Source organism: Triturus cristatus, chromosome 10 (assembly GCF_964204655.1).
Source record: "Triturus cristatus chromosome 10, aTriCri1.1, whole genome shotgun sequence".
In the NCBI taxonomy this organism is placed as follows: Eukaryota; Metazoa; Chordata; class Amphibia; order Caudata; family Salamandridae; genus Triturus; species Triturus cristatus.
This window is the reverse complement of record NC_140593.1, coordinates 1,020,469,005-1,020,495,307: the sequence shown is the minus strand read 5'-3', so window position 1 is coordinate 1,020,495,307 and position 26,303 is coordinate 1,020,469,005. Positions and strand designations below refer to the sequence as shown.

The window sequence follows — 26,303 nt, the reverse complement described above, 5'->3', positions numbered from 1 at the left end:
CAGATTCACTGTCGATCTAGGATGTGCTTCTTCATATGCCTGCCCGTAAGACTGGAAGTGAACTGCAGTATGGATTGTGGTGGACAGGTCCACCTGCGGGTGCTAAGACACCTGGGCTTCTAAGGTCTATCGGGCCTTCTAAGGTGTAGCATCGGAATAAGCTCTGTCAGGAGTGTGGTATGGTGAACTGGTCATGAAGGTCTGAACATGGTTCTCCAGTTCCAAATTCTGCAGCTCTGGCCAGAGTGCCACATTCTCTCCCACACTGAACACCATACTGCCCCACTGAGAGAAACTCGCACTTCCTTCAGCACAACTCAATTGTGCTGCGACTAAATTCAAATTATGCACTAGACAACAGTAAAATGCTGCCTGAAAAAAAATGAATAACACCCTGGAAAAAGCAAACACTCATAGGGAATGCAAGAATAAGCAAAGCATGTGAACTGTAATCAGAAAAAACATGGTTACCTTAACGGTTTTAAACTCATTATTCAGAAATCAGTAAGTGATTTTGCCTGAAAAGTTCAAGACATGGCTACAGGACCAGGAAGGGACCCCTTTCAATGTCCATTGCTTATATCCTTTCAAAATGTATGCAGTTTGGTTTAAAAAAGACCACATCCCCAAACACAGAGCCGCATTTTATAAGCTAAAATAATTAAAAAGTTGAAAACGATCATTTAAACGTTTCCACTCTACCCATCAACCAGGTATTGCAGTCCCTTTAGGAATGGCGCACTTACCCACCCTGGGAAAACAATGTTGTTCAAAGAAAGAAGATAAAAAGAAAGTAGCGCTTTCACTGGAAAACTCTGTAAAGTGGCGCTAATGTGTGTGGGTGTAAATAACAGTCTGGCCTGTCTGCTGTCCACTCTGTATTGCTTTATTTAGGTATTTAACTATTTTTTCTCTCCATTCCTAGGTTTTTTTTTCAATAGAAAACGGTCAGAAAATGAGGACATTTACAGCCAAAGTGTTCAGCCTTTTTTGGATCCATTTCACAGGGGAACAAATAAAGAAAAGGAGAGGCAAGAGAGAGTACCTTAAGAGCTGCCTCTTGAAATCAGCACGTAAGCAGGAGCGAGACAGAGACAGAAAGAGATGGAGGAATAAAGAGAGGAGGGCAGCCGCCAGAGGCAGATCAGGAGTAGTGGACACTAAGGGTGGGCGTAGTTCGCGAAGTAGCACTTCGCGAAGCTACGCAAAGTGAAGTTCGCACTACGCGAGCTACGCGTAGCACTTCGCGAACTGCGAAGTAACATGTTCGCACTGTGCAAGATGTTGTTTTCAATGATTGCACAGTGCGGACAAGCAACCGGCACTGTGCAATCATTGAAAATGGCATCTTGCACAGTGCGAGCTGTAGTTTTCTGCTGCTCGAGTAGATTTTTACTCGAGCTGCAGCTTTCTCAACGCGAACTGGTAGTTTCTCATCGCGAGCGGTCGCGAGCATACGCGACCCCTCGCAATGAGAAACCTGACCTTCTCGCGTTGGGAATCTCGCCGGGAGGTTTATTTTCCATGCTCGCGATCGCGAACAAGGAAAAAGTCTCGCCAGGATGTCATTTTGCTTGCTCGCGGTCGCCAACTTTACGTTGAGGACCGCGAGCAAGCAAAAAATGACCGCAGCACTACGCAACACTACGCTACGCGTGTTCGCACTGTGCTACGTGCAGTTCGCGTAGCGCGAAGTAGCGCGAACTTCGCAAACTACGCGAGCGTAGCGTAGTGCTTCGCCCAGGCCTAGTGGACACGGTCCTTGCCATGAAGGAAAAGAGACAGCGTTTATTTTTTCTCCGTTCTCTGCCCTTCCCAGAACGGCTAAGCCTTCCTGCAGCATAACAAAAGGCAGAGGGCGGGTGGCCTCTGACTCCAGGCAGGTCAAGTGCAGGGCCATTAGGTAGCGCTTTCACGTGCTAATGGCCCTGTGATAACAGAAGGGAGAGGGGAAATTCCTTTGTCCCCTCGTCCCCCCCACCCTTGTCCCCCGTGTCCCCCCCACTCCAAAATCTGGGGGGGATATATCCCCCGCGTCCCCCACACTTCCTACGCCCATGGTTGCCTCAGTGTCTCTCTCCTGCCCCACGCTGCCGGCTGCCCTCCTCTGGTGGCTGCCCCTTTCTCCCTCCCCTGCGTCTGCCCCTCCCAGAGCCCGCCCTGACAGGGAGGCACACCTATCCCCGTTCACAGGCTGCTCTCTGCCGAGCCTGTCTGGTCTGTAATTCCCTGAGCTGCCTCTCTCTCTGCACCCGGTTCTGACCCTCGGATAATTTCTTCCAAGCCTTCCCACTGAGCAGCCTGCCCACTGCTCCGATCATAGCTACTGTGAGCCTGTCTCTGCCCCCGTGGCCAGCCTCTTTCTCCCGCAGACCGGCCTTTTCCCCTAGAGCCACAGGCAGACAGCCTCTTCTCCCTCCCACCATCCCAAGTACACCAGACAGCTTCTGTCCTCTAGGCAGCCTCAGGCCAGGTCCTTCTCTCTCGGGGGTCTGTCTCTGAGCCCCCTACCCGGCCACTGTCTTCCAGTGCTATGGGGGCTTGTGTCTGCTGCCTCCCGGGCCCCTCTCCCGGGCCTGGTCTATGTCTCCTGCGCACTCTGGCCTCTACCTGCTAGCAGCCACAGAGACAGTGCAGTTTTCTGTCTATCTCTGTGTCAGCCACGCAGCTACACTTCTGGGGCAGCGGCATCGCGCTTGCAGATCAGAGAGCCAGGGAGCTGGAGTGCATAGACCCGTGTTTAGTGATTTAATGGCTTCTTGTCCGTCGGACAAAATAGACATTAAATCTTCTTGCCCATTATAAAAATCTACATGGTTCGGGCTTCGGGCGATATGATTCCCCCACCACTGACTAGTGCAATGATATTAATTATGTCAGTATACACACTACTCTTATTCCGAGTTGTGTTGTTAAAATATACATTATCAGTCCATGTATTATACATATGCTTGTATATAGCTCCAGCACACATTTTGTCACTATTCAATTCAATTTTTTATTTATTATGATTTGGAGGTTCAAAGAGTTGCACATAAAAACATGTCCAATTTTTCAAATCAACCAACACTTAAAAAAAACAGCTAATAAAATCACAAATCATCAGAAATTCAGTTTTATTCATTCTCACTGATCCGTTTTGTTGGAGCACCTTTATTATAATGCAGTGTGTTATCATACCAGTGAAATGACTGTACGGTGAATAAATTGAACTGTATTTTCTCAAAGCATGTGAAATCCTTATTTGCTTAGCCAAGAAAGTCGAGGCGTATACTTCCCTAGAGGGGACTATAGTCTTTTTTTTAGGTCTCGCATAGGCAGCGCATGCGCTGCCTCTAGGAGGCATCAAGTAATCAGTATGTTGGGGTGAAACTCAGCCTATTGCCTGTCATTTCTGTTGCTACTTGCCATTAGTTTAACTCAGTCATTGCTCGTTGGCTGTTTTTTAATTGACTGTTGATGCGATACTCACTTCCGTTTAGACCGGAAGCAGATACGCCTAACTACTGTGTTCGTCCGCGCTCTAAGCGGAATTATACATCGTCCGCTTTTCGGTGTGCACTATATTCTTTTAGGCGGCCACGTGCGCTTTCACTTTCGATGCTGGCAGGATACTTGCGACTTCTTGCAGAGCACTGTGCCAGGCTCTCTCGCAGATGCCGTTTCCCACACGTTAATCTCAGCAACTGCACGCCATCCACGAACGCCATGGAAATGCTGCCGCTCTAGCCACCTTCGCCTCTAGGGGCATGGCTAACAGCGGTGGGCGGGCCTGAGGTGATAGCGTCACTAGGAAGATGGCTGCGTCCTTTGTTGTGGTGCGGACAGGAGCAGTGCGATGTTGGTTGAAGGCTGAGTGGGCCGCTGAGTGTCAGGTAATTTGTGGATACCTTTGAAATAGCATAAGCTCCCTTTAGGAGACCCGTACATGGAGAAACATGTACCGTTCTGTTAGTTCTACTCTCTCCCCAGCCTCTCTCCCGCCTTACCCGTTGCTTTGCTTTTCCGCCCGTAACTTTCCTTCATTTGCTCTGCGAGAGCAAGTGAAAGTAAGTAAGGCAGCCATGAAACGCGTGGATTGTGGACACAATATAGATGCACTGTTTGCTCTTTTAGTAAATTTTTAGTGTGTTACATCATAAAAATGTGTAACTCACATTGATTTATTTTTTATTTTTTATTATCTACTGAATATAGCATGTACCTTATTACCAGTAGGCATGTGGTGACTTTAAAGTATGTGAGCTTGCAGGAGAAATACGGTATTCCTTCTCGTGACATCACAAGCATATGGAAATGTACACAGGAAAAAACAAAGGCTCAGCCTAAGGGAAGACAAATAGATAATAATTTGCTGGCTATTTGGTACAAAGTCTAACGAGAACACGTGGATAAATCGCAGCTTCCCCCTCGTAAATTGTCTAATTTTAGGTAAATATATTATTTTGCCAAAACTTATTTTCCTTCATCATCGGTTATGAAAGTATGCTAAAAAATGTGCGTTCAGAATGCCCACGCACGTCCCGTACTGCAGGACACCGTGAACACTTTGTGCAGCTGCCCACAATCTGCCCCATGCTACAATCAGTCAACCAGCCTCCAGGTCCGCGTTATGATGGGGCACCCAGTACTTCTCCCCAGAGTTTTTCCTTTCTTCAGCTCATTTTGGTCTTTAAATTGTCTTATGTGAAGTGACCACTAGTTTTGTCTGTTTCTGGTGCCAATTAAAAGGTTTCTTTTTGTTACAACGCCTGAGACTGAAATATGACATCAGGAGATGGACCGGTTCGGCCATTAAGTTTTACTGCTTTGATGGGGCTTACCCATCCTGGAATGCCAGGTCCAAAGTTGTGTGCCACTTGAACATTGTCCAAACACCCTGGGTGAAATCAAGTGTTTCTGATGATGGTGTGTATGAGAAAACTGAGCAAGCCCGACACCCAGCTATTTGTGTGTAATGTGTGTCTCACTTGAGACCAGAGCGTGCAAACTTACCCATGGTTGGTTACTGATGGGGACCTTAATAAAATAGCGCACATTTTGGAATCGTCCTATATGATGTGTTCGACAGCAGATTGTATGCTTGTTTCTACTTAGCACATCCTGTACCTTTCATGCAGCTGGTCATACCTGCTCACTGCTAGGCCGAATGTTCAGCGCCTTCTAACTTGGTTGCACTCTAGGTTAATGTGCTTCTAAATGTGATTCTATAAAGCAGCTGTATAGCGATGTGAAGCTGCCGCCTCTTATTGGAAATTCGGCTCTTATGTGTTGGGTGTGGATTCTATTTATACTCCATCCCTGCTTTGATTGTGCTGAGCTCTGAAACCCATTTTGGGACAGGTTTGCATGATATAAGGCAATACATATATATGTAAATCAAGTTTTCCTTGTTGAAAAGCTACCAATAACTTGGGTATACAGAAAGAAGGCTAGATAAAAGGTTTCGCTATGTCGCCGGTTAGGTTACTCTGGCTGCTCTCTCTGCACATTCAGCCAAAGTGCTTGAAGTGTAGTCAAAACTGAGCAAAGTACTGTCATGTCCCTATGCCCCCAATAATTCAGGGGAATCCCTCTGTGCCAACCTCAAAGTAGGTGGTGATGCCGCCCACAAAGCTAGCCCTAGAGCTGGCTGATGCATGGATGTGAAAAAGTTATCATCCATAAGGCAATTGGAGAAATCGAGGCTAACTTCAGTGATGAATCACTGTGTACATCTTCCCCCATGCCAAGGATATTTAGAGGACATTTTTGGTTTAGATACAGATACCTGGGAAATGGAGAAGGGCTACGGATGCATGGAGGATTATGATTCATAAGTTGATCCCGCCTCTTCAACAGTTTCTGTTAAGTCTTATCTTCTTTTAACAAGGTACGCTAAGACACTATTATTGTAGCAAGAGAGAAATCTTTTCAGTCCCAGCAGTCCAAAGGTTGATAGCCAGGTTCTATAGCTTCAGCTCCTGGTGGCAAATATGTTTAGTCCTCCCATCAATCACCTGAGAGTCTGGGTGTTTTTGATGTCTTTGAAGCAGAACACAAATTCCTTTCCTACAGCCTCTCTAGACCGGTCAAGAAACTTGACACTTTGGCTTTGGCTCACGAAGTTTTCCCTCTGGCAGCTTGGCTTTTACATACTGCTAATTCTGCCTGCCTTTTGGACCTTTATGTCCATGCTTTATGCGAACTAGCAAAGCGTTGTGGTCCGTATGCCAGAGTACAGGAAGAGGCCATTTTCGCACCTGGTGAGTGATGGACTTGTTGCATCCAAGCGCATACTAAAATGTGGCTTTGACTGTAGGCACTATGGCCTGTCCTAAGGGTGCAGTTCTCATGCTATGGAAACACATGAGGGTGCAGTCCACAGTTTTTATGTCGAGCTTGGGCAGCGCAACTCTGCGAGGCATGCTGTATCCGAGTATAGAATTGAAGCCTGCTCACTCTCCACCCATATTTGTCATTGGCTTTTGTCATTGTCCTTTGTAAATGCTGGTTTCTGATTCGTTAATAGGCTTGTTAGTCCCGCCTTGTCTTCATTTGTAACCTCCCATGAGGACTGGACCTTTTACTTCTGTTGTTACACTGTAGGTCTTATTTAGTCTGTAAGCACTATTTTCTCTAATGAGTTTCTCCTACTGCAGGCACCACATGCTTTACTGCAACATTCAGTGCGCCATGCGCTCTTTCACTTTCCATGGCGTGGCGGTCACCCTCCTAAGATCCCCCTCAGTACTCCTCTCGAGATCCCAGAGGATTCCCCATGCATCACTGCAACTGGCGCCGATGCTAACCCCTGAACACAGCGCCACAGGTCCCCACGGACTTTGCATACAGGACCTCACAACATTCAGAGTGTCCTACTCATCTCCCACCTGCTAATCCGGAATTATTCTATCCTCCTATTTCAGCACCGCTTTAACCAGCAACCCGGTCCTGAATATGATCCTAAGTAACAGGATCGAAACGTCGACTTTTCAGCGCAACTGATGGCGCATTACCCTGTGTGGTTCAACTTAAATTGTTGACATTATTCATCCTAATCCTTGTAAAAACGACTGTTTTGAACCACATTACTCACTGTACATACTTGTTCACAACTGCACCTTGCGCCGTTTTTCGCTGTTAACACATTGTCACTTGCGTCACCACTTTATGTGTCACAACACAGTCTAGCAGCAAGCCCAATTCGGGTTGCTTTTGCAATTTCATGCGTACAGTGCTGTCACAACTGTATTTCCCCTATTGTTTTTTTCAAATGTTCTTTTCAAATATATGATGCCAAGTGCACTTTTCAAAAAAAATACCCGGAGTCTCCCAATTTCTTCGCATATGTGATGCTTGTGTACATAGATATCTAACTATCCCCTTTAATGATACCAGTTGATATTGTTGTTCCTTATTGTCTTTCACTTTCCAAACATCACTGTACAATGGCAGCTGCTTCTTTGAAATGCAATAGGTCTTGCATTTACAAGAGTTTGAGCTACTGGCATTGTAAATAACAATGCCTTTCATTTCTGTGTTAATTATCCAAACAGATAAATAAAAGGCATTGTCATCTACAATGCCAATAGCTTAAACTCTTGCAAATGCGAGACCTATTGCATTGCAAATGCTTGTTTATTATTGATTTACTCAGGTTCCCAGGAATATGGAGCTGCCCCATACCATTCTTTGTTAGCATCTTTTCCTGTCTGTATGCTCCCACATCCTCTGATTCATGTGTCGGTTCTCACACACTACTTCACTCCTCAGTCACAATGTAGTTGCCAGATCTTCTTACAGACAAATAGTTCAGAAAGAAATTTGTTGCTGTAGTTCTCTGTGATTGACAAAGTTCTTTAGAAATTGGTTTCCTGGTTAGTGTAACAATCTGCATTGCTTTCTTCAGCGGGGTCACAAAACTTATGATAATTCTGCTGGTTTAATGCTGCAGTAGGCATGATCCTCTGATGAATGAAAGCAAAGCGTTGTGCAGATTCGTTGTGGTTAAGCAGGCCATGATCCTATTTCAAAGCCTCTAGTGTTCCATATGGTGAGATTATTTTCATGAGTGCCGACATTACATCATTTGTCTTTGCTAGAAACTGGAACTACTCATTGAGGGCAATGATTGGATATTGTCTGACACCAGTAGGGCCACTGGTGTCATCCTACATCTTCTTGGATATTCTTTGCTTGTGGGGCCACTTGTAGGCGTTGAGGTACTAAATTATTGATTAAACTCTGACAAACCTCAAGATCCAAGCATCTCCTCCAACAATTCCCCAGAAAGTGAAACAGGTGTTTTACTGCCACAATAACCCTCATGTGTACGATCTTTAACTTCTTTGGGAACCACCAGTTGGGCTCAACGTGTATAAAATGCCCTAACTTAGCACACCACCATAGGTTTTGTAATGGAACAAGACCTACAGATATTTAGTATCAACATTGACAGAAATCAGGTGGAAATTAATACATTCAAAACCAAGGCAATACTTTTTTAGTCTGCCTCTGGGAACGAGTAAAGTGATCAGTATAGTTTCCCGACAGTTTGTTTCAATAATAAAACTTTTTTTGCTTGAATCTCATTCTTCTTCAATCCAGCTTTAACTAAAAGATCCATGGCCTTTTGTTGATTCTATTAATAAAGGTGTAAACTGCTTAAACCCCTTCTGTTCTGTTTGAGAGGTTTCCAGTTTGGTTTCTATACAGTCCAAGCCTAATAGAGTCAAAAGCACATGTGACACACATCATCGATGTAGGGACATAATTAGAGCTTGGGTTCAGTTCCATTTGGGTTTTTTCTTAGTGCCCCTACTATGTCACATAATTGTTGGGCTGATGCATAGAGAATAAAGTACTCCTACCTTACGTTATACAAATATTGCAAGTCGCCAAGGAGTTCCATGTTCTTATAGAATGCCGAGTTCCTGTATAAGGTCATGGAAGTCCGAGCTGATTTATAATATCCTTTTAATGAACAGCCGAGGGGATCTCATTCCTTTATAATACACGATTACACCATGACTCTTTCGACTAATTGCTTAATTCCTAGGTGTCTTGCTCATTGATATTAAAGTGATAGTGTGGTAGTAGACATAAAGACTAAAAGCATAATCGGTAGTGCGAAATTGAACACACAAAAAAGAAGCTATTCATCTGTTGAAAAATTATTGTAATCCTTTTAATGTAAATCAGATTATAAAAATTGCTATTGCTCAGGCTGTGTACAAACAAGGGGACCGTTTCTCTCTTTCCTATAATGACCTGTAGCGTGTAAACCGATAAACAAGTTGCCCTCAATATCTTTTTCTGGCTGTTCACTGTTCGAAAAGCTGATCCGAAACCAATTCCCTTTTTAGGTCTCGCATAGCGAACGCAGCGCATGCGTTGCTTTCGCCTTGGTGAGACTATTGTTGTCGGTTTTGCTAGCAAAGGGAGACAAACCATGTGCGTGCACAGACACGCGATGTGCACGCGCATGGCGTCTCCTCTCTGTTTTACAGGCTCTCGGCGCGCGCTTCATTTTTTCAGTTCGAAGAACAGAAACCGAAACAAAGACGGAATTGGGAGTCAGAGGGCACTGACAATGACGTTTCAGAGCGGCGACGTGTTCCTGTGCGAGGGATATCAGTGTGTTCAAACGGTGAGTAATTTTACCGAATTCCAGTTGTGAAAAGATGAAAAACTGAGCTGGATTTGTGGTTAAATAAAGTGCGCATTACCCTCATTCGCTTTTCTGTGCTCAGATCTCAAACAAGCCCTTTCTCTTCTTCATTTCCTGATTAACCAGACATACCCCCCGCCCCATACACTCCCTTCTATTCCAAAACTTTTAAGCTTCCCAGATCCACTCCTTTTGTACAAGTCTTAAGCTTTACGTTTTTGTGTCTTGTAGTTTTCATTTTATAATGGGATCATAGTGGCATAGTTAGGTCTCGCATTACTGAAAATTAGAGCTATTTGTGTTGCATTATTATTTGCAACGCTAAAAGCTCCAACTCCTAACTGATGCGAGACCTGTTGCATTGCAAACGCTTGTTCATTCTGCTAAGACTCTGCAAAAAGAAAGCAATATTAAAACAACTTTGAGGCTGGCATCAGGACTTGAGCTGCCTTTAAGCTGCACCATATAATAACGTAGCCATGTACTTGGTGTTGCTACATGGTCTTGAGATATGGACGGGCTTTATGTAATTTCGCCTCTGACATTTACCAGATGGACATGGTTGTCCAGATTATTCAAAAATGAATTGGAGACTGTTGAGCATTTCATATTTCAATGTTGTGACTTTTCTTGCTATGTACTCCAATTATGATTTTTCCTTTCGCTCCTTTATTTTCTTGTATTATCTACACCCTGTTGATATTATTGCTATGTCCACCACAAAGTGTTCTTGACACCCCGTGTGTCTGGTTTGCCCTGTGTACAACCACATATAAATGCCTTGCTTTTATGACAAAGGCTTTAAGTGCAGTTGATTACAGTTTCAATTTTGCATTGAGAGAGTATGTTTTTACTGAGATGGTTCTTTTGATGAATTCTGGCAGTTAACACATCACTCTACACCCCTTCCACCAAGTATTTGGCAAACCTTGTGATCTGGTGCCACTATGCCCCTCACTATGTTGCGCTTTGTTTCTGTTTACCCGATGCACTGAGAGCTGTCTTTCAACCAGATAGTACTGTTTTGCGAATCTGACCCCTTCACACTACTGCCTGACATGGTTTCCCTCGTATCCTAGTGTCCTCACGTCCAAGTAAAATTCTATGTAGGCCTGCTTTGCTATTGACCGTCCCCTTACACAGTTTCCTTGGTGCTGTCTCTCCTGAACGTACCATCATTTCCCTAAATTAGTATAATTTTAACAGTCCAGTAAAATACCTATGTAACGTCCCCTACTGCTCATGCTCTGGGTGACTTCGACCTGCTGCCATCTACCATGCTCCGTGCATTATACAACAGCAAAAATACATGAAGAATCTCTATTATGTCTCCCCTTCTGCCTTTTATTTCTGAGCCACGATAGTCTCCGCTTGTGACACCAGTTAATTTGATAATAATTCGTTTTTTAGGTCTCGCCTGAGCCAGCGCATGTGCTGCTCTGGCGAGACTTTTAGTAAGTGGACTTCAAAAATCCGACCACATGCTTTGTGTGTGGCCTATAGCGTGCGGTTACGCGCACAGGCGCCATCTGGCTTTCCTCTCTCCTCATGGCTCATTAAGCGCATCGCTCACGGGCACCCTTACACTCGCGGGACGCTGCAGCTGCTTTCACCTTTGCCGCCACGTGCACACAACTCCCGGGCTTGTTTAAAATATCAATAGGCACGTTGTGCTAGAAATTTAACAATGATGTCCGTGTCATTAACTTTGTTGTGCACGGCTGCGACTACCACTTGCACTTATGCTTTTTTTTAAAGATGTGCTTTTGTTTTCAAAAGCACGGCACGCTTCGGGGCCAACAATGGCGGCCATGCATTTCTTTTCTTACGCACAGCTCACCCATGGTCACTCATGGAGGATTCACAGGATGCTGCCTGTATTCTTTCAAATGACTACTAATAACTGCAGGTAAGGCCTTTGTTCAAACTTGTCTCAACCCTTCCTCCTCTATAGTGGGTGGCAGCATCTACCCCTGTAATGCACGCCACCGACCCCTTACCACATAGTCCCCCTCACTCCCCCCAGTAAGAGGCCGCTCTGCATCAGCAGCATGTGTTGAAGTTCTGGGCAAGGCTCTGCATGGGGTCTGGTCGGGGCTTTTCTACTCGGCTCAGAGTAGAACAGCTGTTCCCCCACACTCCTGGTGAGCAGGACACAAAGAGACCCCACCCACATACTCGCACACCCCGTCCTGGTGATAACGAGCCACGCTGTGCTCCTGCTGAGCTCTTTGCACGCCGGCTCGTTCACTTGCTAGCTGGCCAGGCTCGTAGCCAAATTTTGCTCTCAGAACAACAAGCAAAATCAGACACACTTGAGGAAATGAAACAAAGAAGCATTTGCAATACAGTGGATCTCGCATTACGAAAAGTTTGAGCTATTGACGTTGCATTATTAGCAACGGCAATAGCTCAAACTTTCTGTAATGCGAGACCTATTGCATTGCAAATGCTTGTTTACATACCTCTTTGCATTGCACTCCATTATGTGCTGTATTTAACCAGTACTGTGCACCAATTTAATGATACTCAATTTAACAACTGCAAAAAATTATGGTATGCTGAATTTTCCTGACTATTGACTGCAAGAATAGAGAGAATCCTTACACTACCCAGTTATCTCTCGCAAGGTCCTCTGCGGAACGGTACCTAGTAGCTGAAGCATGGCTGTGTGTGTAGGGCTGAATATGAATTTCACACCAACCTGATTTTCAGTATTTAGATCTTCAAATGTTCTACTGATGTTAAGTGTTTTTGTACTACCTTAACTGCTTGAGAACGGTTTTCAGAATGTTTTAATCATGCTTTTTTTTAAATAAACTTTATTTTTCATTTTCAGATTTAACATTTCAGTAGCCCCCATTCATCATCATGTACTTACATTCGGTATTCAACAATATGTTCTATCTTCTAAGGCAGTACTTTGTAACTGTGAAACATATAGAAAACAATCTATCTCATCTTTACTTAATACACGTGTAGATTTGCATCTTATAGCTTCCAAGTGGCTACAACCCCGCACCTCAGTTACACTGCACATTTGACATTTTTATTACTCCGTACCAGTCCTAAGTGTCGGCCTACGATGCTCGCCCCCCTCAGAACTTCCAGCATCAGGTCTCCTAGCCAATCCCATCTCTATCTTGAGTGTCCGTCTCATTCTCTGTGGCTGTTTTCCGAGCTAGGTAAGCTTGATACGGCTCCCATATATCCTTAGGTCTACAACGTGTCAGTATGAGGGCGTTATAATGATCAGACTGTGTGTTACAATATGCTAGGTCTGAGCACCATTCTGTGAGTGTAGGAACTGGACCTCTCATCCATCTCATGGCCAACCTTCTTTTGGCTATTAATATCCCCAATGCTATCAATTTCCTAACGCTCTTAGGCACTGCCTTTACATATCCCAGCATTACCACTAGCGGTGTCATGGATATATGAGTCTCCGTTATGTCCTGCAATTCTCCTATGACCTCGGTCCAATACTTGTGAAGTGAGGGGCAATCCCATGCAAGGTGAGTGAAATGTACCCCAGCAGACCCACACCTATCACATTTGTCATCAGCTCTAAGCCCGTACCTGTGTAGTCGTTCTGACGTATAATACACCCTCTGTAAAAATTTAAAATGGACAAGGCAGTGCCTGCCATTTTGCGATACTATTTTATTGCTGGCAAGCATTATCGCCATTGGTCCATTGTTATGTCAACCCCCAGTTCATCTCGCCATTCTTGCAAAACCTTTGAATATGTAGAGTTACTACTTAACCTTGCAAATATGTACAGTACCGAGATTGCTCTCTGCAGTGAGCATGTTTGAAATAAGTATGTTAGTGTTGCATATTCCTGTGGCTCCTGCATAGTTTCTCCGGGCACATCAGGCAGTGAATGTCTTGCCCTATGAAAGTGGTATATTTTGAGCGGTGTGGTGTCTGATGTGCTGACCTGCAGCTGATCCCAACTCTTAACCACTCCCTCAGTAAAGTAATCCCCCATTGTATTAATTATCAACTTATGCATAGCCTGAAGAAACGCCTTGTCTCGATGTGTCTGGAGCCATACACACCATTCTAAGGGCAATTTCGGGGAGTAGATCAATTCAATTTTCTGTACTCTAACTGCTCTGTGAAACTGGGATCTTGTGGTCCTAATGGGGTCAATGACATGGTATTTCCCATGAGCCTTCTCCATCAAATATTGTGGGAGTGTAGCCGGGCTATCTCCATCTCCATCTCCATCTCCATCTCCATCTCCATCTCCATCTCCATCTCCATCTCCATCTCCATCTCCATCTCCATCTCCATCTCCATCTCCATCTCCATCTCCATCTCCATCTCCATCTCCATCTCCATCTCCATCTCCATCTCCATCTCCATCTCCATCTCCATCTCCATCTCCATCTCCATCTCCATCTCCATCTCCATCTCCATCTCCATCTCCATCTCCATCTCCATCTCCATCTCCATCTCCATCTCCATCTCCATCTCCATCTCCATCTCCATCTCCATCTCCATCTCCATCTCCATCTCCATCTCCATCTCCATCTCCATCTCCATCTCCATCTCCTATATATATATATATATATATATATATATATATATATATATATATATATATATATATATATATATATATATATATATATAATCATTAGGGCCGTGTATCCATCGCAAAGCATGGGGCTGCTGCGCTGCACAATAATATGTCAAACTCTGGTGCATTTAGCCTCCCTACCGAATATGATTTAATTAGCATCTCCCATTGTACCTGCGGCTGTTTTCTTGCCCAAGCCAATCTGATCATTAGTGTTTGCAGTGTACGAAAGAATGTCTTTGGTAGAGGTATCAGTATATTGACAAAGAATAACAGCAGTCTTGGGAGTACAATCATTTTCATAAGTGTGATGCGTCCCAACAACGACAGCGGTAACCTGGTCCAACTATCTATCACCTTAGTAAGTCTCTGGATAGCACGGCCATAGTTCTCTCTGACCACTACTTCTGGGTCTCTGTGAATTTGTACTCCCAGGTATCGTATGGAATCCGAGGTCCATTAGTCCATCTGATGCGGGGTAGTGACCTCAGTTAGCGGATATACTATTGATTTATTCCAGTTTTTTCTGAGGCCTGCATCTTGTCCAAATTGTACTACCTCTTGTAGTCTGGGCGTCCGGTTCTGCTCAGGGTTGCGCACATACAGCAAGGTGTCATCTGCATACGCAGATATTATTAGTGTGTAATTTGGAAACCTCAGACCCCAGTGACTATGATACTCCCTAGAGCGCTTGCTAGGGGCTCTGCCGCTAAAGCATATAGAAGAGGGGAGAGCGGGCACCCTTGTCTCGTACCCTTGGTAATTTTTATAGTGTGCGAAAACATACCATTTACATAATTGCGAGCTGAGGGCTCAGCATATAATACCTGAACTAATTAGATGAACACTTTGCTGGCCCCTATTTGTCTGAGTACCGCGATCAGAAACCCCCTTCTCCACGGAATCGAAAGCCTTTTCAGCATCTAAGAAGACCGCCGCGGCCCTAATGGTCGGATCCAGGCGATGAAGTGTACAAAAGATCGTCCTAAGGTTGCTGGTAAGTGATTGACCCGGGACGAATCCCGATTGTTCAGGCGCTACAACCAGAGGGAGTAGGGGAGCAATCCTATTAGCTAGGACTTTGGCATATATTTTCATGTCCGTATTTAACAGTGACAGCTGTCTATATGATGCACACTGCTCAGGAGGTTTCCCCGACTTTAATAGTATGACTAAGACGGCCTCTCTCATTGTGGGGGCATGATCCCATCTTTGGCCATTTCTTCAAGCAAATTTACAAGGTGTGGCAATAGTTGGTCCAGGTACTCTTTGTAAAAAGTTAGTGAGCTCATCTGAGCCAGGGTCTTTCTGACTCTGCATGTCTTTAAGTGCGGCAATTATCTTGGTAGGGCGCAGGGGGGGCCAATAATCTCTTCCTGTGTGTATCTGTCAGCCAGCTCATTTTAATATATGCTAAATAGTCTTCTGCAGTTTCTGTCGCATGTGTGGGGTGGGTGGTGTACAGGTCCGTATAATATTCTCAGAATCTATCTGTGATTTGTGCAACGTCATGGAGCTGTGTACCCTGGTCGTCTGCAATTACCATTGCGTCGTTTGCACACCTAGCCGGATGTGTCAAAGCTGACAGGGTGGCGCTGTCTCCCTCTCCATATACTCTAGCCGCCGTGTATTTACCCAAGTGGTTCACTTTGGCCAGCGCTTCCTCCTTATACTCATTTACCTTGCTTCTGATTTTACTCAGCACTTCGGCCATAGGGGCTCTCAGCATTTCCTTCTCTAAACCTGCTATTTCCGCTTCTAGTTTTTGCAGCTTTCCTCTAATCGAGAGAAGCACCCCTGAATGTTTAGATATGACCACATGCGAATGTATACTTTAAACGCCTCCCATATAGTGTCCATCTTTGGGACACTTCCGAGATTGCTGATAAAATATTGCTCGATTTCTTCCCTAAATACTGTGTCCAGCAGCGAGTACTGAGTGAAACGCCACAGCCGAGTCCTCTCCAGCAGCCGATCCAATTTCATCCGTATTTTTACCGGTGGATGATCTGACAAAGTACGGGGCAGAAGGCAGCACTCTACTATGTGTGTGAGCAATTTGCGTGAGGCGTACCAATAGTCTATGCGTGTGTGGGTGTTGTGGACTGATGAGTAATGAGTATATTCCTTCTCATGTGGGTAATAATAGCACCACACATAGTGCAAATCGTCAGCGTCCGCCATGGCGCTGATGGCCTTGGCTGTTGCTGAACGTTGCCTGGAAGGGCCTTTTGACCTGCCCAACTCCAGGGATTGTATACAATTGAAATCATCCCCCCATAGCCTTGGCATAGCAGCGTGCGTGGCAAACCTGCTATGCAGAGATCGATAAAATTGCAAATCGTCATAGTTGTGCCCATTTACACCCACCAGCCTCACACTGAAGGGGCCTCTGGAGCATTGAGCAATTACATATCTACCGCCCGGGTCCACCTCTAGTGCCTGCAGTTTTATGTTGGAGCCCTGTTTTACCCATATCAGCATGCCTCGCTCGTGAGATGTGAAGCCTGCAGCCACACATTGCCCCCTTCATTCTTTTCTGTGTCAGTAGCCCCGTGTGTGGTATAAGGTGAGTCTCCTGTAATATCGCTACATCAGTATTGTGTCTATGCAGGTATGATACCACTTTGCGTATCTTACGTGTGTCATTCACTCCTCTAACATTCCATGTTAGAAAATGTAGTGAAGTCTTGCATGTCTTACTAGTCAGGCCACTATCTCTATTGTCACTCATGGTGGATAACCAAATTCGCCATTCCTATGCTGCCTACCAAATGTTTACTGCTTGAGTTCTCTGGGCTACCTATATAACATGCAAGTACATCTTCTGTCCCCCCCCACCCCCCCACTCCCCCACTCCATGCCCCCCATACTTTGACATGCTGAGATCATGCCCACCCTTATCCCACCCTGTAAACCAACCCTTTTGAAGTTCCCTGTTAACTGTGTTGTACACATCGGAGGGGGACTGCCTGCCCAGACATTAGAGCCCTGAAACATACGCCAACAAAACATTTCTATCACCGAACAATGCCTCCTTTTTAACTCCATTAAAGTATTTGTCTGCATAATTATCCCATGCAGACCAATATTCATTTCCAAACTGTTCCTGTAGTTTAGAGTTATGCACCCTAAAATCTTATTATGCACTTTGCACTAACCCATACCTTATCTTAGGAATATGGCCGGCTGAGCCTAGAAGTATATCATGTTAACCAAAACTCTACATATATCATCGCCCTCCACCAGCATTCTACTGATTCTCCATACTGACAACTGCAATGCTAAATAGCCCAAGGATACGATGTAATCAGTCATTTTGGTCCAGTCCCATCTATCACTGCCGACTGCACCCCTTGTTTGGACTGAGTCTTGTGTTTTAGATCCTGCTGCAGAGTGTTAGGGTCCGCGTATATTCTTGCTTTGCCATCAATGGTGACTTTCAAACAGGCCGGGTAGAGCATTGTATATTCAATGTTCATTTCTCTTAATTTCCTCTTCACTGGAGCAAATCTTTGCCGCGCTGCCTGTACTTTAACAGTGAAGTCTGGGTAGAGCGCTATCTCTTATTCCTCATAGTTGAGTGTCTTCAGCTCTCTTACCCTCCGCAACGCCGAGTCTCTGTCTTTGATAGTTTAAAAGTCAAGCAATAAGTGGGCGCAGTGGTGCTGCAGGTGGAGGCCTAGCCGCCATAGAGCGATGCGCCGGTTCCACTACAAAGGTGTCAGAAAACATGTCTCTGCCCAACACTGTTGTCAGTAAAGTCTCCACAAATTGTTCCATATTGCCTGTGGGCGTGGTTTCTGCCAATCCAACGACGCTCAAGTTGTTACGCCTTGAGCGCTCCTCTAATTCTTCTGTCTTTAATTGTAGTGCCACCATTAACTTATCGGCCCTCTTTCGATCCTTCGTTGTTTCCACCTGTTGGTCCTCAAGTTCTGAGACCCTGCGTTCCACCATATCTATCCTCTCCGCATGTATGTCCATACGTTCCGTCATGCGGTACATGCGATATGCAAGGGAGTCTATTTTCCCGTCAATGGTTGACAGGCTCTGCTGCATTGCTTCCAGTATTTTCCGCAGGTCACCCCCCCCCCCCCATACCCGGGCTGTGGGCACCACACTCATCCGATTCCTGTTTAGGCTCTTCCTCTCTGCCCCTAATGAATTTGCGCTGCTCAAACTGCAGCTTTGCCTGCGTTCTGTCTGGCTTCCCCTTTATAGCTTTATTGAGGTCTTGCCGCCACCACCACTTGTTCCAACGCTTTTCGCGTGTTCGCTATTGCAGCCAAAGGCAGTGTGTATCGTGTGGCCTGCACCTTCACTCAGCTTGCATGGCCATTGGAAAGCTACTGGTATGGCGCTATGGCAATGATCTGTCCCTTCCCGGCAACTACACCCGGTCCGTGCTGCGCTAGTCTTCTTGCTGTGTTCTGGACATGGTGGCACTCCAGTGTTCTCAGCTTTCAAAATGCAGGCAACCTCTCTATAACGTTGTGGCGCTTTATCAACACTCCCTCCTCCGCGGCTTGCACACCAGCTTCCTTGCTTCATCAAATGGCCCCTCGGCCCAGACCACAGATCTAGCGGCTAGCTCTTGGCGGAGTGTGTTGCAGATCCACCCAGCAAGTTTTGTTGGGCGTCGCTCGCTGCAGGCCCCGGTTCAGGCCATATTCCACACTCACTAGAGGGCTACGAGCTTTTCAGCCGCTCATCTGGTGGAGGCTTCTGGGTATTCAGGAGCACTCATCAGCCGGGCCGCGGCATCTCACATCTGCCCTGGCCAACTTAGCAGGTCTTTTGGCGCACGTCCGCTACTCGAGCCGGGGCGCGCTGCACGCAGTCAGGCCGCAGTCACGCCCACTTACAATTTCGTCGTCTTTCACCACAGCTGAGCGATCAACCCGTACACCAAAGAGCTTTCCAGGGTCACCGGCTCCGCGCAGACAAAAGTGCAAGTGTTTATCTTGTTTCGGCAATCATTTAATAGGATTCCTGTAGCATAATTCCGGCGTTGCTCACGGAGCTCTTGTATTAAGCGGCCATCTTGAAGCCAGGCAAGCTCCGCCCCCAATTTTGTAATCACTTTGTTCGCATTGGATGCATGTGTTATTTTTATTTTTTATGGTTTAAGTGCTCTGAGATTAGACATGGGGAATTCTTCTAGGAGGGCTTTATTCGTTTGACTTTCTATTTTTTAAATTGTTTCCATGAAACTTTACGGATTTTTTTTATTGTTTTCATTACAAAGAAGTTCTAACTTTACTAACAAGGTGTAAAAACTCCTCAATGCCCCCAATAAATATTTTTTCTATGAAACCTGACATTGAGGCACTTCCCCAGAAACTAATGCTTGAACAGCTATCTGCTATAATCTGAAACTTCTGTATCAGGTATAAGCACCTGCGGCCGCCTGAATTTCCATTGGGATATCAAGCCTTTCCTACCGGAGAAGAACGAAAAAGGAGGTAAAACGGGTCCCGAGGGGGTGTGTTGGTCACCCTCTGCTTAATCTTTGGGCGATGGGATATCCAAAGATATTGGAGTAGACGCCTCACTCACTTATTGTGACATGCTTCATCATAGGCCCGCACTAGGAGCCCACGTGGGTCTGGGGCCTTCGTCAAGGCTAATTTAAACCACTACTTCGTGTCTCTGCTCCTGAAAAATGCACACATTCCATGCACTAAAGTGAGGTCTAATGCGCTCACCTGTCTTCACTGTGTCCTCAGTAGATTTTCTACTGGAAATATTTATTAGGCAACATGCGGATCAGGCGGTTGGTGCTGCTTTATAGTCACTCGTTTGTCAAAGTGCTAGCACCATTGGAGTACCTCGCTCTGTCCGCCGTGGGCGCCTAGTGAGGGCCGAAACATGTTGGCACATTACAAGGGGTACGTCTGAACAATTATATTCAGAAAACCCCGAACTTTTCACATTTTTATTCATGCCCCAGGTTCCCTCCTAATAAACATATTGTTTAGTTATACCTGTAGGTATTTTTACTATCACTCATCTCGTTCCCTGCATGACCAGTACTTTTTTTTATATAAGAACTCCCATCACATCTTTGGTTGAGTCCGCCCAGGTAGTATCATCTTTCATGGGTGTGGATAGATGCATATGATGTCACGATAAGTGAGTGAGGCGTCTATTCCAATATCTTTGGATACCCCATCGCCCAAATATTAAGCAGAGGGTGACTAACACACCCCCTCGGGACCCGTTTTACCTCCTTTTTCCTTCTTCTCCGGTAGGAAAAGCTTGATATCCCAACAGAAATTCAGGCGGCAGCGGTTGCTCATATATGATACGATTGTACTAGGTAGATTGCAACTGACCTGCTTTTCTCTCACTCTCTATTGTGAAAAAGAAGATAATCTGAAGCTTAGCAACTATGACACTCTTGTAATAAGAACGTGAATTATGGAGATTTTAAGCATCTTCAGTGTTTAGCCAGTATAGGAATGTTTCCACAAATAGTGTCCTAGCGTATGTAGAGCCTAAGCATAAATGAAGCTCCTGCATACAACCGGGTACCTGCTACAGACGCACTGTAATGTTTTAAAGTCTACCATAATCTGAAACATTGTCATCAGAGCCCTGTTGCAGTCAAATTTCGAATGCACCTAAGGCACTGTTATTGTCAGAACTTCATCATAGCCTGGATATTGTCGAAGTCTGGAAATTGGATGTATCTGAGTTTTGGTGTAGACCGAACCCTGCCATCAACACCATTGTGGCATAATCGCAGCTCTAGTATGATCAAAACCATATACTCTGAGCCATGCTGTAGTCTTTAAATCAGCTTTATTCGGTGCAATACATGTCACCATAAAAGCAAAACAATTATTATAAAAAACATGCATACCACATCATTTACACAATTTAAAAAATGCATTTGTAATGTCTATATAGCTCATAAAGTGCATATTTACAAGTACAGTGACCAGAACGTACTATCCTGCAGATATAATATTTATAACAAATAAAACTATGTAACAGCTCCCAGAAGTGCTGGTGTCATGTCTTTAAAAGATAATGTAGTTAAAATACCGCACATATGCCAATATAACAAAGTAATCCACATACAGATCAGTGCGTTAAAATGTGAAACATTTCAATACAGTGCCTTCAGCCATTATTTAATCCTGGATGCCCTCTAGTATTTCTTATTTTCAGTGCAACTTTCAGAAAACTTGTTATACATGCCAGGGTCAAAGGGTCTTCAGCTCTTTGTAAGTATAATAGAGCGGCCCTGGCTTGTCTAAACTTGCCATTTTTTAAAATTCTTACTAGATAATAACGCCTGGGAAAGGAATAAAACGGGCATAACAATACAAAATGAAGGGAATCCTGCGGAGATTTACTATCGCAGCCGCAGGGTCCTTTCTGCTCAACCGTGGCGGTATAACCCACTGGATCCGCCAACAAATGATGTATAAGGTTGAGCCTAAAACGAGTAAATAAAAACCTAATTTCTGCATTATGTATCAGACTGAGGTATGGTTCCATGCCACCTACTGTTTTGGTGGTGCTGTGCGCACAAGCTAAAATCTTCCTACCCTCAGAATCAAATCTACAATCTGCAGCTTTCCTCAGGAGCAACCTCTTAATTCTAACCTTATCTTGGGGTATAATTGTGGTTGGGTTAGTGAAAAGGTCTAGACATTTTATTCCTTCTAATGTCAGTTTTACATATTTAAACCACGGGATACACATCCCTTTATCCCTACTGATGCAATCTCTAATAATTTGTCTACCCAGTTCTGCATCAGGATTGGACCAGATCCTCAGCCAAGCCATAACGGGCCTGGCCTTGATCAGGTCCTCGATATATGGCCTCCCTAATTCAGAATGGGTGATGTAGGCTGGGGAGCTCTGGGGCGTTTTGAGTATTCTCCGCAGAAACTTATTTTCCTCAACTTGTATTTGCCGTGCCCCTGCGAAGCCCCAAACTTCTGCACCGTACATGACTTTGGAGCAGCAAATGGCGCCATAGAGGTGCATAACCTGCTCAGGCGACCACCGACCCAGCCTACGGCCGTAATTCATTATTGCTCCTGTTGATGAAATCAATTTTAAACACCGTTCTTCAATTAAAAATTTAAAATTTACAAGCCCATCAAATAAAAGACCCAGGTACGAAAAGGTTTTTACTTGTTCAAGTATGTGTGTGCCTATACGATATGTGAATTTTTTACACGGTTTCGTACCGGCTATTAAAACATAGGACTTAGTTAGGTTGGCTGCCAGGTCTAGAGTGTTCATGAAATCAACAAAGCCGTCAATTAAACGTTGCAGACCTCTTGGGGTGCGTGCCAGAAGGACCGCATCGTCTGCGTATAGCAGCACTGGAATTGGACGAGACCCTACCCTTGGGGTATCGGCGTTCAATTTGCACAATGCCTGTTCCAGTTCGTTTATATACAGAGAGAATAAGAACGGAGCCAAGATGCAGCCCTGTCTTACTCCACTCGTGCAATTAAACGGTGCAGTTGTGTTTCCCGCCAGATTGAATCGTACTTTGGCGGAGGTGTTCCAATGGAGTGCTCTCATAATATTTACAAGACCTGGCTCTACTCCTAGTCTAGTCAAGAGACTCCATAGTTTTTCTCTGTTCACGCGGTCCAATGCGGCCGAGAGATCCATAAATCCCAGATATATTGATTGATCACTGGCTAAAGTATATTTTGACACCAGTAAATAGAGATTCAGGCATTGATCCGTAGTAGATCTGCCAGTCCTGAAACCGTATTGTAAATCCGAAATAATATGGTGCTCCTCAGCCCAATCCAGTAGGCGGTTTAGTACCATTCTGCCTAAGATTTTTGCAGTTACGTCGATTAAAGAGATTGGGCGATAGCACTGCGGGTCGTCCTTTTTGCCTTTTTTAAAAATGGGTACTATAGTGGCTGTTGACCAAGAACGTGGCATACCAGTGGCAGCAGCTGCATTGATCACACGTGTCAGTATTGGTACCCAAAATTCTATGTTGGATAAAAAGAGGTCTGGTGGTATCCCGTCAGGGCCTGGTGCCTTATTGTGTGACAGTCCCAGAATGCCCGCTTTAGTTTCACCAGAAGTGAATTCAATCACTGTCCTCCACGGGCAAGTTTTCTCTTCAGCCTCCGGGTATTCGTCTAAAAAGTTATATAATTTTTTTAAATGATTGAACCAGCACTCTGGGAGAATAGTTGTACCAATTGCTGGTGCTGCAGAATCCTGAAAGCATGGGTTATTTATGGTTCTCCAGAAAGTGCTTAAATCCCTCCTCTCAGCGGCTTCCCTTAAGGTTTCCCAGGTTTGGGACTGTAAGGCCAGTTTCCTACATTTAATGGCCTTTTTATAAACAGTCCTACAATGTGCTATTTGTGGTTTGTCCCTGGGTCTCAGTTTCAAACTTTCCTTGAGGTCTTTCTGTGCTCGTGAGCACTCTGTATTAAACCATCTTGGCACATTGTTTTGTTTCAGGGGCCGAGAGGTTTTTAATAGACTCTCTATGCGGGTGGCCATTGATTCAAAAGCTTTAGTCACAGCCAAACCTTCAGCCAGGGGATCAGAGCAAATTTCAAACTCTTTACCCCCTTCCTTAATTAAGGTCTTGTAAAAGGCTTCTCCATCAATACGGGACCACTTTAAGCGCCTCCCCTGATCTGTAACCTTCTCAAGACTGCCTTCCAGCGTACTTCTTATTTCTTTATTGGAAGACCAATTTTTAATCCATAGTACAAGTGGATTATGGTCACTGAATATACTCCAGTCGACTGTGGCCTCTTTTATCCATTCCCAAAATAAATTAGAAATTAGTATAAAATCTATTGTGGAGCTACACCCCCTCCCATTAAAGGTTGTTGGAGGACCGGAGCCTTCATCTACGCTCACTAGATCGAGTGTGTGTTTTAGTGAGTGATTTTTCATCACTTTCTCTAGCTCCCTCCCCTCTTTCGTGTGTTCAAAGTGCAGACCTTTTATCAAGGTACATCCAGACCAACCCCCCATGCAGTATTTTAGGTTTTGACACAAATGGCAGTTTAGGTCACCCACCAAGATTATATAGGGGGCCACTGTGGACTTACTCTGCTCTATAGCAGCAGTCAAATGAATCTGCAAATCATGTAATATCGAACCTTCCTTGCTCGATGCTATGGCGTTATAAAAACTAACAAGGATAAAACTAATTTTATTTCTTTGGAACCTTAAACCAAGGAAGTAGTTAGATTTCCAGTTCAAGCTGGACCACACTCCCTCCAATTGCAAGTCCACATAGATAATTAATCCACCAGTGGGCCTACCTGGTGCTAGTTTTTGTGCGGGAACAGCAAAGCAACCATATCCTTCTAACTGGAAAGGATTATGGTCCACCACCCACGTTTCCTGGAGACAAATAACATGAAAGCGAGTTACATATTCCCTCCATTCATTGTTGTCAAATTTGGAGGACAGACCAGCTATATTCCAGGATACTAGACCAATGTCACCCAACCTTGACTTTTCCATGGGGGTAGAATTACTGGGAGGTGGAATATGTAGTCAGTCAACCCCCTCCAGTCCAGAAAGTGAAGCAAAACGGTTGGAAGTGGGGATTTTGAAAGTGGGGCCTGCCATCAGCTGGGCACTCTGATTTGTTGAGCTCACATAATTTCCTATCAGAGATATTGGGTAAAAGTAACTTAAGTCGTGGGTGGATATACCACCCTCATAACCCTCTGATAGCCAGTCTCTGATAAAGTTTACCGCTCTATGGTCTCTAAAATTGATGATTATAACATCCCCTTGTACATTTTTAGGTCTTTGTCCCACCCAGCTCAGCCTTCTCACATGGAGAATCGTCTTGGCGCCTGTAACGGGGATTGTAATATTCATTGTTGATTCGGGTGTTGGGCCTGGAGGGTTCAAAGAGCACGTTTTCAGTGATAGTTCCCTCAACAGATTTGTGTTAATTATGCCAGTATCTTGCAAAGACCCCAACTGCTCTGTTATTCTCTTTACCCTTTCCGCCAGAGGAGATAATAGGGACTTAATTAGTTGTTCTATGTCCCTCATTAGATCTTTATATGGATACACTGACGTATTACCTGAACCAATATTACGTTCTGGTGAATCAATTATGTTCACAGGACTTGTGGCAATATTTGAGGGTTTGGTGTGGCCTCCTTTTTGCTTATTTATACCACATTTCTTTTTTTGTTTTGGAAGCCCAGGTCCTGGATCTTTTGTTTTAATAGTACTGTTCTTTTTAGTGAGATGTTTGTTTGCTGGTGTCGCTAACTGCTCCTCAAGGGAAAGTTCAATTTGTGAGCCTATGCTGTTATCTAGGGTGACTGGTTCCCTTGATCTTGGCTGTGATTCTGTTATGTCTTGTAGTTGCGGGGGGATACCTATATCAGTATTTAGTTCTAGGTCGTCAGTATGTGTAATATGATGTGAGGGGGTAGTTGCTAACTGGATAGCCCCCAGCGAGGAGCGTTTCCTCAGTAACTCAGATGATAATCGACGTTCGGTGTGCACAATTTCACGTTCTAGCAATGAGGCAGCCCTTGTAATGAACTGATCTAGGGTGCCTCTAACGGATCCCCCCACCGACGATTTTCTTCTCGTACTAGGCCTGGTATTCATGATAAGCAATATAATAGTGAGCCTTTTTAGCAGGCAACTCCAGTGCGGGCTGACAGATAGTAAACTTAATTGGCCCACCAATAAGTTCAGTGTCCCACGAAGAGATAAACCTACTTCTCCTCCTTTTGCTCTCACGACACAAATGCCTTAGATTCCTCTTATTATACAGGAACCGCAATTAGCAGGGCGTTAAGTCTCAACCTGCGTGGTGATTTCGAGATGACGCCACTCCACCCAGCTCCTGTCAAAGTTAGATCCACAAACAGACAGTCTCAGGTAAAGTTTACATCCACACAGTGCGACGCCAGTACTTACTAATTGAAGTCCTGCCACAGGTCTTAGAGGGTGTGCCCAGCCCAGCCTTATCCGGCCTTTGACGGGCAAGGACGCTGCCCGCGCGCGTCCCGCGCTGCGGTCTGCGTCCCGCCCTTATGAGGGATT

At 44.8% G+C, this 26,303-nt stretch overlaps 1 protein-coding gene across 1 annotated transcript in view; it reads left to right on the top strand.

Annotated features, from left to right (window-relative positions):
• EIF2AK1 (eukaryotic translation initiation factor 2 alpha kinase 1) overlaps window positions 1–26,303 on the top strand; it is a 326,533-nt gene that overhangs the window by 7,035 nt on the left and 293,195 nt on the right. The window lies entirely within an intron of this gene.